General features: G+C 43.2%; 2 pseudogenes; both read left to right on the forward strand.

Annotated features, from left to right (window-relative positions):
* Positions 1-5509: 5509 nt before the first annotated feature.
* The window catches only part of LOC148142376 (putative G protein-coupled receptor 139), a 56249-nt pseudogene continuing 45716 nt past the window's right edge, over positions 5510-16042 (forward strand).
* Positions 6790-6944, forward strand: LOC148142377 (U1 spliceosomal RNA; annotated as a pseudogene).

The following is a 16042-nucleotide window of genomic DNA, read 5'->3' on the forward strand; positions in this document are numbered from 1 at the left end:
TTCCAATGAATCATCATCAGGAATCCTCCCTGAATGGAAAAGACGACTAGGCTTTTTTTCACTCCCACACAGTGCTGTGATGAGCGACAGGGAAACAGAAAAGGAGCAATAGGCTGTTCCTTCACAGATAGGCTATATTTTTCCATCTGTAAGCTAAATCAGTAACGTTATCAGGCCCCAAACTGGACCATGTGAGCTCTCCTTGAACATTGTCCGAACTATATGACTCCATCACGTTCTCGACTCCAGGTCAGTGCATTATTGCTTTTGTCGCACACCGAATCAATTCATTAACATTAAATGGCCCTACTTGTTTTGAAGATGTGTTAATATGTGCCTGTATAATGTAAACGCAAGCGTTTGATGACTGCACAATATCTGTGTTAAGATGAATATGTTTTATTCTTAAACAAATACAGAAATTGCTGGAAAAGCTCAGCCTGTCTGGCATCAGATATGAAGAGAAACCAGAGTTTAATTTTTCGGTCCAATGACTTTTCCTTTGAACCTGACTTGTTCTTAAATTATTTCCCCAATTTTATTCTCCCACATAAGAAGAAATATCCATCCGGTATTCACCAACTACACTCTTCTCAAGATGTTATACGGTCAATAAAACATCTCTTATTCTCAGGTCGAACTGTTCCTTCTTCGTAACGTAATGCCTTCATCCCAAGAATGAGTAAAGAGAAAAATCTTTGAAACGTTTCGAAAGCAATATTGTTTTTATCAATTAAGGCAATTATAACAACACATAATACATCAGATGTGATCTCAGCAATGCCCTGTACTGATGCAAAAATCATCACTAAGATCAAACACATCACCCCTTGCACGAAACAGAATAATTCAATTTACTTCCAAATCACCAGCTGCATCTTCAGAGTAATTTGATGTGGTTCATGTACTAAGACACACAGATCCCTCTGTACCACTCAGTTCTGCATTCTCCTTGCATTTAAATAATTTTCTGCTGTTTTGTCTTTTCACCAAAACAGAATAATTCCCATCACAGAAATGTTGTACTTTTTTTTCTGCTGAAGGTTTGCTCAAAACTGTTCTCTGTCTGTATGCCATTGCTTGATTCTCTGCCCCTCCCCTGTCTGCATCCCATTGCAGACGCTCTGCCCTCCGACCTGTCTGTATCTCATTGCAGAGGCCCTGCCCTTCCCCTGCCTGTATCCCATTGCAGACGTTCTGTCCTCCCCCTGCCTGTATCCAATTGCAGACGTTCTGCCCTCCCCGTCTGTATTCCAATGCAGACGCTCTGCCCTCCCCCTGTCTGTATCCCATTGCAGACCTCTGCCCTCCTCTGTCTGTATCATATTGTAGACGGTCTGCCCTCCCCCGTCTGTATTCCACTGTAGACGCTATGCCTTCCCCGTCTGTATCCCATTGCACACGCTCTGCCGTCCCCCTATCCGAATCTCATTGCAGATGCTCTTCCCTCCCCCTGTATGTATCCCATTGCAGACGCTCTGCCCTCCCCTGTCTGTATCTCATTGGAGATGCTCTGTCTCCATTTGACATCTTATTGATCAACTATCCTGATGTATGAGCAAACTGAGCTCCATCCCCTTCATCCAATTAATTGGTGTGGATTATAATTTGTTGATGACCTCACACAGGTCCCTGAAGAATTCCACTAGTTACAGCTTGCCAAAAACAAAATGAGTAATGATCTCTTCTCTGTATTTCCTGATGCTGCCCAAGGTGGCCCTGTTCCTGCGTAACAGCCTGGGATGGTTATATGACGTCCTCCTGCGCTGTGTAATTTACTGACATGATTAACATACTTCATTCTATTCCTGTCTAACCCCATTGAGGTGCATTATGGCCTTCCCCTGCTGTATTATCATGATGCTGACTGGCTGAATGGGATCTTTCTCTCCCTCTGTAACAGCCTTGGGGGTGAATTGACAGAACAACGGACGAGGTAGGAGCGGCAGTTGGTCATTCGTCCCCTCCAACTTGCTGCTCAGTTTAGACAATGGCTTGTCTGATTGTAACTGATTAGCCATTTCCTGTCAGTTCCCAATAAACATTGACCCTCCTGTCCATCAATGGTCAGTCAAGGTCAACCTTGAATATCCTCAATGACCCAGACTTCACTGTCCTCGGGATGAGAACGCCACAGATCGCATAATCCAAAGGAGAAAGGAGCAACGTTATCTCAAATGGAAATGGGAGACCCCTTTTATATTAAAGCGTGTTAACCTCACGGCAAGTCACCTACTCTTTTCAGAAACAAGGCACAGCAAACAGGAACAAACATATACCATTCAGCCCCTCAAACGTATCCCACAGTCACATTGACTGTTCAGTCAAGTATTTATCAAACTTAGCTTCTACTACACCCTTGGAAAATAATCCTGACACCTTAAGGCCACAAGAGCATAAGAAATTGGAATTAGGCCATTTGGCCCATCAAGTCTACTTTGCTATTTGTTCCTATCGGGTGTGTTTCTCAATACAAATTTCCCGCCTTCTCACTGTAACTCTCGATCGTTGTTTTAATCTAACCTTTGTCTTAAATACATGGTTGCGTCCGTATCTCTGTATGTGAGTGTGATTTCGTGTGTGTTTCTGGGTATATCTGTTTAATGGCAGGAGACAGGGTTGCGGTGGATGGTTGTTTTTTTGAAATGGAAGCCTGTGGGCAGCGATGATCCAGCGGCAAATTTGTTGGGTCCACTTTTGTTTGTCATTTCTATAAATTATTTAGATGAGAGTTATAGAAAGTATATTTCGCAAATTTGCGGATGACGTCAAGTTTGCGTGTACAGTGGACAGTGTTTGTATAATGGTGAACAACAGAAGATTACAAAGAGACCTTCATTAATTAAATCAATGATTCATAGAGATGTACAACAGGGAAACAGACCCTTCAACTCGTTCATGCCATCCGATTATTCTAAATTAATCCATTCCCTTTTGCCAGCATTTGGCCCATGTCCCACTAATCATAAAGCCATCCAGTTGCCTTTTAAATGCTGTAATTGTTCCACCCTCCACCAGTTTCTCTGGCAGCTTATTTCTCAGAAGCACCACCTTCTGCAGGAAAAGAAGTTGTTCTTCATTGTCTTTCAAATATTTCTCTTCTCACCTTAAACCTATGCCTTCGAGTTTTAGACTCCCCTACCTTGGGGGGAAGAAACCTTAACCACGCCCTTCATAATTTTATAAACCTGTCGAAAGTGTAAATGTGACTCCAATCAAGACGGTTGGCTGCGCTTTCAGCCATCCTGGGTCTATAGTCTCAAATTCAGTAGTCGTACCTCTTCCTTCTCCATCAAGGCACGATTCCAAAACAGTTTAATCAACTTGTTCAGACATATTATGAAACTGCTCTGTGGGATTTGAAACGGGAATGTTTGGCACAGTGATAGGGACACTACCATCATTCAGCATTAGCCCCTAAAACTGCAACATGATGCTCCTGTGTGTTTGTTCTTCAGCCTGTTTTAATACGCTGTGACACACTTCCACAGGACATGAATACACACCACCTTCTCCAGAGATAAGGGCAGTACCGCACGTTCATGGACAGGAATCGAATCCAGAGTTTCTGCTCAGAAACGTGGGCACCACCCAGTACACAAGGCCTAAACCATGCCCAGATTTTGGGTCTTATTTTAAGTATATGGATTTATTAAATTCTGGTTAATATTACCAAATTATGCAGGGGACATTTCTCATTGAAAAATAAGTACAATTTATTAGCCTCAACTATAGGATGTTGAGTGCATTCGCTGTGCCATTGAGATAAACTATGAGCTCTCTATGATTTCCGGTTTAAATGGCGATTACCAGTAGTCTGCTATATCAGGGAAATAAATCTTGCAAACGCACTCTGCACTATGAAGGATCTCGAGTAGATATCAATACTGAACACCAGAGACGTGGAGAGAGCATAATTCTGGGCCCAAAACACCGGTCACTATTTCAAATATCTAACATGTGGCTTCCCTCTTCCTAAAATCATTCAGTGTTACAAGATAACTGTTTCCTTTCCAGACTCTCCTTACCCACTCTTCCCTCTGCCCGCGCAAGGCAAACCAAGCTCTGTGACTTTAGGAAAGTCAAGGCTGTTGTTTGTGGACCTACTGGAGAGGGGAGTATCCTTTTAGTCCGAAGGGGGAATGTAAAGGGGGTAGTATTATCACCCACTGAGCTGATGTGTTTAACTTGGATACATGCGAGGTATTGCATTTTGGTAAATCAAACAAGGGGTGGGCTTGTACAATTAATGCTGGGCTTTGGTAGTTATATAGAGAAGAGGGACCCGGGGCACAGGTATAATTCTTTGAAGTTTGTAATGCAGAGTGTTTAAGGTTACTTCATTGCTCAGATTAGAAGTTGAGAAGTCATGCTGAGGTTGTGCAGAACATTGATGAAGCCTCTTCTGTTGTACTGTGTGCAATTCTAGTCGTGATGTTATAGGAGGGATATTATTAAGCTGGAGAGGGTTGGGAAGAGATTTACCAGGTTGTTATCATGAACACTTCATCTTCTGCCTCGGGACCCTACAAACACAAGGCATGAACATTGAATTGACCAGTTTCCAAATCACCCTCACCCACCGAGATCCCAATCCAACTCTCGGACTCAGGTCCGCCCTCTCGGGGACCTATCTGTTCATGTTCCTTCCCACCGACCGCTCCACACTCCCCTCGACCTATCACTATCACCTCCCACCTTCATCCACGTATCTCCTACCTTTCTACAGCCTCACCTCACCACCCGTTTTCTCTCAGCCCTCTTCCCCTTCCCCAGTCATGAAGAAGGGTCCTGACTGAAACGTTGACTGATTTGCTCCTCGGTTGTTGGCTGACCAGCCGTGCCTTTTCCACCACCACACTTTATCTACACTGAATTCTCCAGCATCTGCAGTCCCCACTGTTTCTTCGGTACAATTCTCTGTGAACATAATGCTGTTGTCTGTTGTAAACGCACATAGTCTAAGGGACATTTTCTTCAAGATCATGGATGATAGAAGTTCTCTCAATATTTTATTGATATTGTAAAGCCTGAGCAGCAGTTACAGGTTTTATAAACATTAATAAACATGGAAGCATATTCATGTTCCGATAAATCTCCAGCATTACTCCCATATCCAAGGCAGATTGAATTGAATTGACCTACCAGCCCCAACATTCGTTCCCTCAGTCACTTTCACATATCCCTATCAGAATGTGTAAATATTAATCATTATTTTGAATTTTAATAAGATAGTATTCAATTGAAACGGGTTAACTGCAGCTATTAGTTCAGTGAATGTTATTGATGCCAGTCTCCGTGGATCCTAAATGTGTCACGGGAATCCTATTAATTAAGGTTTCGGTTCAATGTGTTATCTCATAGTAGGAGCAGGAGCTCACTGACAGCACTAACAAGGATCAGCTGCTCCAGGGAGAGGGAGTGGAGAGATCATAATCTCAGAACATAAGACTGGCATGTTCTAACAATCTATCAGAATCTGAGAACATTAGACTGGAATGTTCCATCAATGGATCAGAATCCGAGAACATGAGACTCGAATGTTCCAACAATGGATCAAAATCTGAGAACATTAGACTGGAATGTTCTAACAATGGACAGGAGTTTATCGGATGGTATTTACTGGATTTCCCAACCTGGAATATCATTAACATGGTGGATCTATCATGTTCTGCTGGTTGTTCAAGCTGGTTACTATCCCGTCCTCGCTATAGTTGGTGTTCCTGGTAAGTCATTCTATCTGTTCATTAAGCCAGGTTAAACTGAATTGCGGCTCATATTATTTAAAATTTAGAAAGGTGGACATCAACATTTTCAATTCCAATGAAATATTCTAGTTCACCCAAATTATAGCGAGCAAATTACTCATGACAGATTACTCATCAATATGCACGGAAGAACCAGACTGATCTCAAACTCCATAATCCTTCTAGCCCTGCACAGATGTACATATCCATATCCTCCCCATTCACCAATAATGTCCAATCCCACCATCATGATATCTCCATCTCCTCCTCAGCCTCAGTGCACCTTCTGAATAAACCATCAATTGTACCTTTGTTAAATCTGGTCCCTTCTAACCACATGTTAATTACAGGATAATTGCTCTTGAGTATGTTGAACTTGTTCACTGCACAGAATCCGTCAGACAGACAGGCACTGCATGCTGCTTAAGTCATTGCATATAATCTAGAGGCACAGAATAATAATCTGTTGATATCTCATGAAGGACATTGGTGCAATTGAAATGAAACTATCATCATTTGTGAGAGAAAGCCCATCTGTTTACTTCATGTTCTTCAAAGAAATCAATGGGTTATCCTTCCCCAGTCAGGTCTGTGCAAACACCCAGCAATGTGTTTTACTCTTTACTGTCCTGTGGAATAGCTCATTCAGTCACTCAGTTCAAGATCCGTATAACATGCTGGCCTGGCCAGGGCTGCCAGATCCCGTGAGGGAAGTACAAAAGTAAAGTTAGCTCCCTTCCTGTGCCTGCTTTCCTTATTACTACACTTCATTTCCATTCAGCTAGGTGACCATTCCCTATTGCAAGTGCAATCTTTCTGACTGAGTCTCTCCCTAAGAGTGATGGTCATCTCCACGGGCACGTCTGGTGCTGGTTTTACTGATGTTGACATACCGATGTAAGAAACTTTTCAATTCCACGTCAGTGGCTGTGCATAGAGAAGGAATGGGTTTTTACATCATAATAAAGAAATGGAGACCGGTAAGTGAGGGGAAGGAATTATTATGATCATCGCTGAGATTGTTGTTGAGGCAGTATTTGGGATACCTGGCAGGGGAGATACCATGATCACCAAGGTGGTTCTCCCAGGACGAGGCTATCCCATTGCACTTCGGATGTGCTGACGCCTGCGATGTCCCCAAATGCGGGGCGGCACGGTGGCACAGTGGTTAGCACTGCTGCCTCGCAGCGCCAGAGACCCGGGTTCAATTCCCGACTCAGGCGACTGACTGTGTGGAGTTTGCATGTTCTCCCCGTGTCTGCGTGGGTTTCCTCCGGGGGCTCCGGTTTCCTCCCACAGTCCAAAGATGTGCAAATCAGGTGAATTGGCCATGCTAAATTGCCCGTAGTGTTAGGTAAAGGGGTAAATGTAGGGGTATGGGTGGGTTACGCTTCGGCGGGTCGATGTGGACTTGTTGGGCCGAAGGGCCTGTTTCCACACTGTAAGTAATCTAATCTAATCTAATAATGTGGATAGATATTCTGTCCTTTAAAAGGAATGATCTCATTGCAACAGAGACAGTGTAAAGGAATTCCACCAGAGTAATTCCTGGGCTGATGGTAAAAGAGGAGTGAGCGAAGGTTAATCTGTAGCACTGCCAGAGAATAAGAGGTCATTGCATTGAAACTTGATGGTGATGGACAATCACTTGTTATGTTCTACACAGACACTGAGAAGGTGATAAATGCCATTGCTTGTTTTTTTTTTTATTTTATCGGGATGCATGATTCTGGATATTTAAGTGCCACTGAGGATAATATCTTCAATCAAATCCTGCCTTGATATCCGGCTCAATCCCTCATACCTGAGCAAATCAGTTAACCCCTTTTGTTAATGTTAATAGTATGGTGTCTGTCTGGAGAGTGTTTTCTTCTCATTGAGGGTAGTGAATGTCAGCAATGTCAGTAAGAGACATGTATTCTGTGAGCCATCTCTGGGGGAGATGTGGGCCAAATATTTACAGTGAGTCTGGGTCTACAGCATGACCAACAAATGAAACCCCAGTTGCAGTGAGGAGACAATCTGTGAAGAGATGGGAGGACTCTGTTGTAACCAGCCTGGATTTCCCATCACATTTTCCAACCCACACCAAACCACTCAGTGTTAATGACTGAATGATATCCTGTGTTACTGCGGACCAGGTATTTGGAGCAAGTTCTCGCTAGCTGCTCCTGTTCAGGTGGTTGTAGCAGGAGTGGGTCATTAGACACTTTGTGATTGCTCGACCAGACAGTAAGTTCATGGATGATCTGAGTGTGGTCTCCGCAGCACTTTTCTGTCTGTCCACAATTTCCCTCCATTCACATGTCTGTCAAATGTTGAATAAACTCAACTTTGAATAAATACTAGGAAACTGCACAAAGTCAAAGTACACACAGCACAATTCTGGAAGGCAACAGACATTTATCTATCAGTCTTGTTCCTATCCAATTAATTCTGCTGTAGTTTATCATTTTTGATTTGTTCATGGAATGTGGCAGCTGTTGATAGGCCAATATTTATGGACCATGTGTAATTACACTGGAAGTGGTGGTGATGAGCTACGATTTTGGGATGAAACTACGGGGAAAGAGCATTCCCATTTGAACAGCTCCGTGAGAATTACTCATTCCTGCTCCGACCACAGTTGGAAGGTCACTGTTTCCTTTACCAGCCCCACTTCTCCACTGGTTATAACAGATTTGATGTGTAACCTAATTCATTTTCCCGAAAAATGTGAGACACAGAGTCACACACATACAGACACATACACAAATGCGCATGTCTTAAGACGAAAAAGAATAAGGAAAGGTTTCCAGAGTTTCATAGTAGTTGAACTTATATCAAATGGAAAAGTGATGATGTGTCCCAACTTCTATTCTGTCTGTGATATTATTCTACTCAAACAAACTGCAGGTATGAGACTTCTTCCTGAAACAGTTGGATTTGGCAGAATTTCCTTTACTTCAAGCAGTGGAGCGATTCCCATGAATCTTCAACAGGAATCCTCCATGTTTGGTAAAGATGACTCAGGGATTTTTTACTCTCGCACTTTGCTATCAGGAGGGTCAAAGTGATAGAGAGGAAGCAATCTACTGCGGCTTACGACCATCGGCCGTAGGAACTGAAATTAGACCAATCAGCCCAACTTGTCCGATCCACCATTCAATTATTGCTGACAAGTTTCTCAACCACATTCTCCTGCTTTCTCCCTGTAACCCTTGATCCCTTTGATCCCTTTGATACTCAAGAACCTATCTATCTCTGTCTTAAATATACTCAATGACCTAACATCCACTGCCTTCTGTGAAAATGAATTCCATAGATTCTCCACTCTCTGGCTGAAGACGTTTCTCCTTATCTCAATTTTAAAAGGTTTTCCCTTTACTCTAAGGCTTGTCCTTGGGTGTTAGAGTCTCCTACCAATGGAAGTCTTCTCAACATCCACACTGTCCAGACCATTCAGTATTCTGTATGTTTCAATTGGTTCCCCCCCTCATCCTTCTGAACTCCATCAAGAACAGACCCAGAGTCCTCAAACGTTCTCATATGTTAAGCTTTTCAGTCCTGGGACTATTCTCGTGAACCTCCTTTGAACCAATTCCAAGGCCAGCACATCCTTCCTGAAATATGGGGCTCAAAACAGCGCACAATACTCCAAATATGGTCTGACAAGAGCCTTATAGAGCCTCAGAAGTACGTCCCTGCTTTTACATTCAAATCCTTTCAAATAAATGCCATCATTGCATTTGCCTTCCTAACTACTGACTCAACCTGCACGTTTACGTTGAGTGAATCCTGGTGTAGAACTCCCAGTCTCCTTGCACTCCAGATATCTGAATTTTCTCCACATTTAGAAAGAAGTCCATGTTTGTATTCTTCCGACCAAAGTGCATGTTCTCACAATTCCCCACTTTGTACTCCACCCACCACTTCTTGGCCCATTATCCTAACCTGTCCAAATCCTTCCTGCCTCTTCGACATTACCTGTCCCTATACCTATCATCTTCAAATGTAGCCAGAATGCCTTCAGTTCCTTCATCTGGATCGTTAATGCATAAACTTATGGTTCCAACACTGAGACTTATGGAACACCACTTGTCACCGACTGTCAACCTGAGAAGGATACTTTTATCGGCATTGTTTGCTTCCTGCCAGACAGCCAAACGTCTACCCATGCTGGCACCTTGCCTCTAACACAATGCTGAAAATGTGTTGCTGGAAAAGCGCAGCAGATCAGGCAGCATCCAAGGAACAAGAGAATCGACATTTCGTGCCCGAAAATCGACATTTTCAGCTCTGATCTCCAGCATCTGCAGTCCTAACTTTCTCCTCTAACACAATGCCCCTTGCCTGACTCAGTAGCCTCCTGTCGGCACATTGTCAAAGACCTTATGGAAGTCCAGGTGGATGACGTCCATTGACTTTCCTGTTTGAAGCTGCTCATTACGTCCCCAAGGTTTTCTATCAGATTTTCCAGGCATGACCTCCCCTTGATGAAACCATACTAACTTTGTCCTACTTTACCATCCACCTCCAAGTATTCAGAAATCTCATACTTCACAATGGATTCCAGGATCTTACGCACAGCCAAGTTTAGATTAGTCAGTCTGTAAGTTTACGTATTTTGCTTTACTCCCTTTTTAAACAGGTGTATCACGTTAGCGATTTTCCAGTCCTCTGGGAATCTCCCTGATTCGCGCAACTCCTGAAAAATCACTACCAATGCCGTCACTGTGTTATCAGCTATCTGCCTTAGAACTCTGGATTGGAGTCCATCTGGTCCAGGTGATTCACTTACCTTCAAGGCCATTCAGTTTTCATTTCCAGTACTTTCTCCTTGGTGATGGCCACTATGCCTACCTCTGTCCATTCACTCTTTTCAATTTTTGGGATATTATTCGTATCTTCCACCGTGAATACTGACACCAAGTAATTATTCAGCTCCTCAACCATTTCCTTGTTCCACACTACTATCTCTCTTGTGTCAATTTCTTGCGATCAAATGCCAATGCTTGCCTCTCATTTGCCTTTTATATATCGAAAGAAGCTTTTACAGTCTTTCTTTACATGATTGGCTCAGTTACCCTCATATTTAATCTTCTCAATCTTTATTTCTTTTCTCGTTGCTCTCTGTTGATCTTTGCAACTGTTAAGACATGGCGGTGAAACCCTCTGTTAATTATACCAAACACCCAGGAAAGTTCATCTCACCTCGTAGTCTATTAGAATATGAGTGACAGAGAACTCTTAAATTTCATTAGTTAAAGAAAATAATGTGAATTTATTTTTTAAACTCTAAAAGTGAACATTACACAACAACTACTCACAAATTTAGCCCCCTCACAACTGAGTATTATCTGCCTCCAACTCATAAACTATATGCTGTTTCAATAATACATTTATGAAGTTTACATCAACTTAATTTCAAAACCACACAGCCACTGCTGTCCAATGTGACGTCACTCTTGGCTGTTGAATTCCCTGTGTCGTCATATTTCTGTTTACTGTGAATATGTTCCATATGAAAAAATATCTTTGATAGTGAGTATTTCCTAATGTCTTGCAGAGCAAGATGATTGATCCACATGCTTCTTCCGTCTCGATGGCATCTGCTCTTTCTCCAATTTTCAAGATGTCTGCGTTTTATATCGCCTTACTGGTTCGATGTTGGCAAAACAGTAAATTCAAACTCAATTTGCGTTCAGTGACACAAAGAGTGAAGGAAAGAGAGTGTTGCATGCAATAGTGAGAGTAGCGGAGCAAGCGCCTTGTTCAGGGCTAGGTGGTATAATAGATATGGCAAAAGTGAGGACTGTAGATGCTGGAAACAAGATTTACATGAAAGTGTTGCAGGAAAAGCACAGCAGGCAGCATCCTAGGAGCAGGAAAATCGACGTTTCGGGCAAAAGCTCTTCATCAGGAATATAGCAGAAACACAGTGAGTGTGAGGGACTAGAGACAATACGGAAACACTTGCCCTGGCAGAGTGCGGAAGGTTATTGATGCATGTCCTGTATTGATGGGTATTTCTTCGGATCCTCTCAGCATCGGGGTGAGCCTCCCAAATGTCTTGTCCACGTCTATCACTAATAACAGCACGGACCACATCCCTCAGCTTCTTCAGAATCAGTTTGCGTCGATCTTGTAAACAACAAGGAGGAACACACATTGGTGCCTTACATATCTAAACCAAAACTGATGTGCAAAGATTGTGCATCCTATGCTCTAGTATTAGATATACAAATATTATCGGTGCTGCCGTAGTACTGGATGATCTAAAATTGCATCTAAACTGCGTTAACTAAATATTGCTCATGCTGTGAAAAGTAAATGAGGTAGATTGAAGAGTATGTTGTTGATCAAACTAGAGAGCAGGTAATTTCGGGCGTGGTGTTGTGTGGTCACAAGGGCTAATTAATAATCTTGCTCTTACGTAGCTTTTGAGGAATCGTGACATTAATATGCTGCATTTTACACGGCGGCTGCAAGCAATATACAATTTTTGAACATTACACTCAAATATCATGGAAGCACGGGGATGAGAGGGTCAAGTGAATTGTAAAAATACAATATAACATTTAGTGTGAGCCAAATAATGGCTGTTATTGATAGAAATACTGCAATGTCTGAAAAATACATACATATCACTAAGTTACAAACATCAAAGAAAGGGAAGGTGACTCAATGATGGTTAATGAAAGAAAGTAAAGATTGCAGTAAATCAAATGGAGCAATTTCAGGAGAATTCCAGATATTGTGGAAACCTGAACATTCTGACAGATTTACGTTTCTGAAAATAAGGACGGAGGAAGTGTTAAGGAAATCAAAAAGAACATGAATACAAACAAACAGGAAACACAAAGACTGCTTACATCTACGATCTATATACTAAAGGAAACAAAAGCAAGGTCAAATGAGGAAATTTGTAAGGTATTAGAGAATTTATTGTGGTGAAAAAGGACAAGGGCAGATAAATAAACCAGTTACTTCACACCTGTCTTCATGGAGAAAACTCCAGGAAATCTCTGAGGTATAGCAAGTGGTCACATGGGTCTCGTGGAACTAAAGACATAAAGTCAATGGATATCAGCAACAAGATAGTACTTGAAAGTGAAGCTAGATGGATCATTGCTAAGTCTGATGGGCCAGATGTACTTCACATCAAAATGTCAGAAATAAATCAGCATATTAATTGAGCAATTCAAAAATGTGCAAGTTAGGTGAATTGGCCATGCTAAATTACCCGTAGTGTTAGATGAAGGGGTAAATGTAGGGGAATGGATCTGGGTGGGTTGCGCTTCGGCAGGTCTGTGTGGACTTGTTGGGCTGAAGGGCCTGTTTCCACACTAAGTAATCTAAGCTAATCAAAGATGGGCTCAGAGAGGGTGATCATCAGGAGAAACAGCGCGCTGCGGGGAGAAAGGAGGGCAGAACCTCCCAAACAGGAAACGACGAACCCTCTGAGGTGACCGGTAAAGACAACCTTCCACCAGGTGAAAACCAGGAGGTACTCACCACCCCATAGCTCCAGGTAACTGGGAGCAGCGACTCTCTTCTGATCTGAGCTGAGGATTAAGGAAACCATTGCCTCTCATGTCAAAGCCAGATTTGAGGAAGATCCTTTGGTACTCTCCCTGCTTCTGTACAGTCTGCCTGATGGAAGAGATGGTAGGTGATACAGAGTGCGATGGGTTTTTGGTTGCCAGTCTTTCCGCGGCAACGAGCCGAGTAAATGGATTCAATGGATGGGAAGCTGGCTTCCTTCATGGCATGGGCTGTGCACACAAAATTCTGTCATTTCTCGTTCTGTTCTGGGCTGGGCTGTAGCCTCACCAGGCCATTATGCACCCGGATGGTTTGCTCTCGGTGGTGTATTTGTAGAAATTGGTGAGGATCCTTGAGGGCATGCCAAATGTCCTGAGCTGCGGGAGAATGAAGAGGCGTTGTTGTGCCATCTCGACTGTCACAACTAACTGGGAAGTCCAGGACAGGATGTCAGTTATCGTCACTCCGAGGAACTTAATGCTGTCCACCATTTCAACTTCAGTTCCATTGATGAAGATGGGGGCATGTTCTCCTCCTTTCTTTCTGAAGTCATTGATCAGTTGGTTAGTTCTGCCAATGTTGAAAAAGAGATTGGTCTCAGTGCAGCACATCACAAAACCCTCTATTTCCCTTCTGTATTTTGACTTGCCATCATTTAATATGTGTCCTACTATGATGGTGTCATCAGTGAACATGTAGATGGCATTCGTTCAAAATTTGGCAATACAGTCGTAGGTGTACAGGGAGTATAGTAGGGGGCGGAGGAGACATCCTTTGGGATTTCAGTGTTGAATGTTATCATGGAAGAGACACACTTAACTATTTTCACTGATTGTGCACTGTGGGTCAGAAAGCTGAGGATCCAATTTCAGAGGGCGGAGCCAAGACTAAGGTCAGGGAGTTTTGTGACCAGTCTGAAGGGAATAATGGTGTTGAAGGTGAACCTATAGTCACTGAGCAGGAATCTGACGTGGGTGTCCTTGTTATCCAGAAGTTCCAGGGATATGGCATCCGCTATGGACTCATTCCACTGGTAGGAAAATTGTAGGAGATCGAGGCAGGCTGGGAGACTGGAACTGATGTGGGCTATGACTGGCCTCTCGAAGCACTTCATGCCCCCCTCAGTCTCCTGCGCTCGAAAGAGAAATGTCCCAGCTTATCCAGCCTCTCCCTATGACTCAGACCCTTGAGTCCTGGCAAAGTCGCTGTAAAGTTCCAGTTTAATACCATCCTTCCTATAGCAAGGTGACAAAAGCTGAACACAATGTTGAACTTGGAACTATTTGCAACTGTAAGTTTTTCTCTGCTGCCAATTGTTATGCTGCTGTGATATTATTTTATTATTTGTATTATTCTGAAGTCTCATTATTCATTAAATCATCTGATGGCAATCCCCTTGGGTGAACGTCCTCCTGACTGCTTGAATTTTAATCAATCTATTTTGTTTGGACAGATATTTTTGAGGCCGCTGCATATCAGAGAACAGGAAGAGATGATGGATGTTTGTGCAGTGGGTGTCCTTGACTGGACCAGCTTGTCTCTCCAGGCACCTAAAGCTTTTATTGTGGGTCAGACTACCTCAGAATTGTTACATCACAGAAGGAAGCTATTCAGCCCCTTGTAGGTACATGAACATAGAACATTACAGCTCAGTACCTGAAACATCCTTCAGCACTGCCCACAGCTCCACTGACCTTACTGCGAACCGTAAGTTTACAAACTCATCCTTCCATTCCCTCATTATGGTCATTTTCAAAAAGACAAACAATAGTCGCCCCCAAATAGTTTTTTGCAGTATACCACGAGCAACTGAACTCGAGGGTGAACAGTCCCTATCAACTACAACACTCTGTCTCTTTTCAGCTAGCCAATTTCTGATCCAAACCGCTAATTCACCCTCAATTCCAATGGACAGAGTCGTCATCTCTGGGTTGTTGCCGGTGCCACGTGACACTGAGGTAAGGAATAGGGAGAGAGTGCAGTTGAACACGTGGCTGCAAAGATGGTGTCGGAGGGAGGGCTTCAGGAATTTGGACAATTGGACTGCATTCTGGGGAAGGTGGGACCTGTACAAGCAGGACGGGTTGCACCTGAACCAGAAGGGCACCAATAGCGTGGGAGGTAGGTTTGCTAGCACTCTTCAGTGGGGTTTAAACTAATTTGGCAGGGGGATTGGATCAGGACTTGTAGTCCAGCAAGGAGGTTAGCTGTTTTTCAGGATGTCCAAGAATGAAGGGAGGCTGTGGAGAAGGTAGCACTGACAGGGAATACTTGCAGACACAGAGATGGGCTCAAGTGTGTATACTTCAACGCAAGGAGTATCAGAAATAAAGTGGGTGAACTTAAGGCGTGGATCGGTACTTGGGACTATGATGTGGTGGCCATCACGGAAACGTAGATAGAAGAGGGACAGGAATGGTTGTTGGAGGTTCCTGGTTACAGATGTTTCAGTAAGATTAGGGGAGGTGGTAAAAAAGGAGGGGGTGACGTTGCTAATTAGAAATGGTATAACGGCTGCAGAAAGGCAGTTCGAGGGGGATCTGCCTTTGGAGGTAGTATGGGCTGAAGTCAGAAATAAGAATGGAGCAGTCACCTTGTTGGGTGTTTACTATAGGCCCCCCAATAGCAGCAGAGATGTGGAGAAACAGATTGGGAAACAAATTTTGTAAAGGTGCAGAAGCCACAGGGTAGTGGTCTTGGGAAAATTCAACTTCCCAAATATTGATTGGAAGCTCTTTAGATCAAGTAGATTGAACGGGGCGGTGTTT

The sequence above is a fragment of the Chiloscyllium plagiosum genome, unplaced genomic scaffold, assembly GCF_037043375.1.
Source record: "Chiloscyllium plagiosum isolate Xiang-an unplaced genomic scaffold, Cpla_swu_hap1 HiC_scaffold_29, whole genome shotgun sequence".
In the NCBI taxonomy this organism is placed as follows: Eukaryota; Metazoa; Chordata; class Chondrichthyes; order Orectolobiformes; family Hemiscylliidae; genus Chiloscyllium; species Chiloscyllium plagiosum.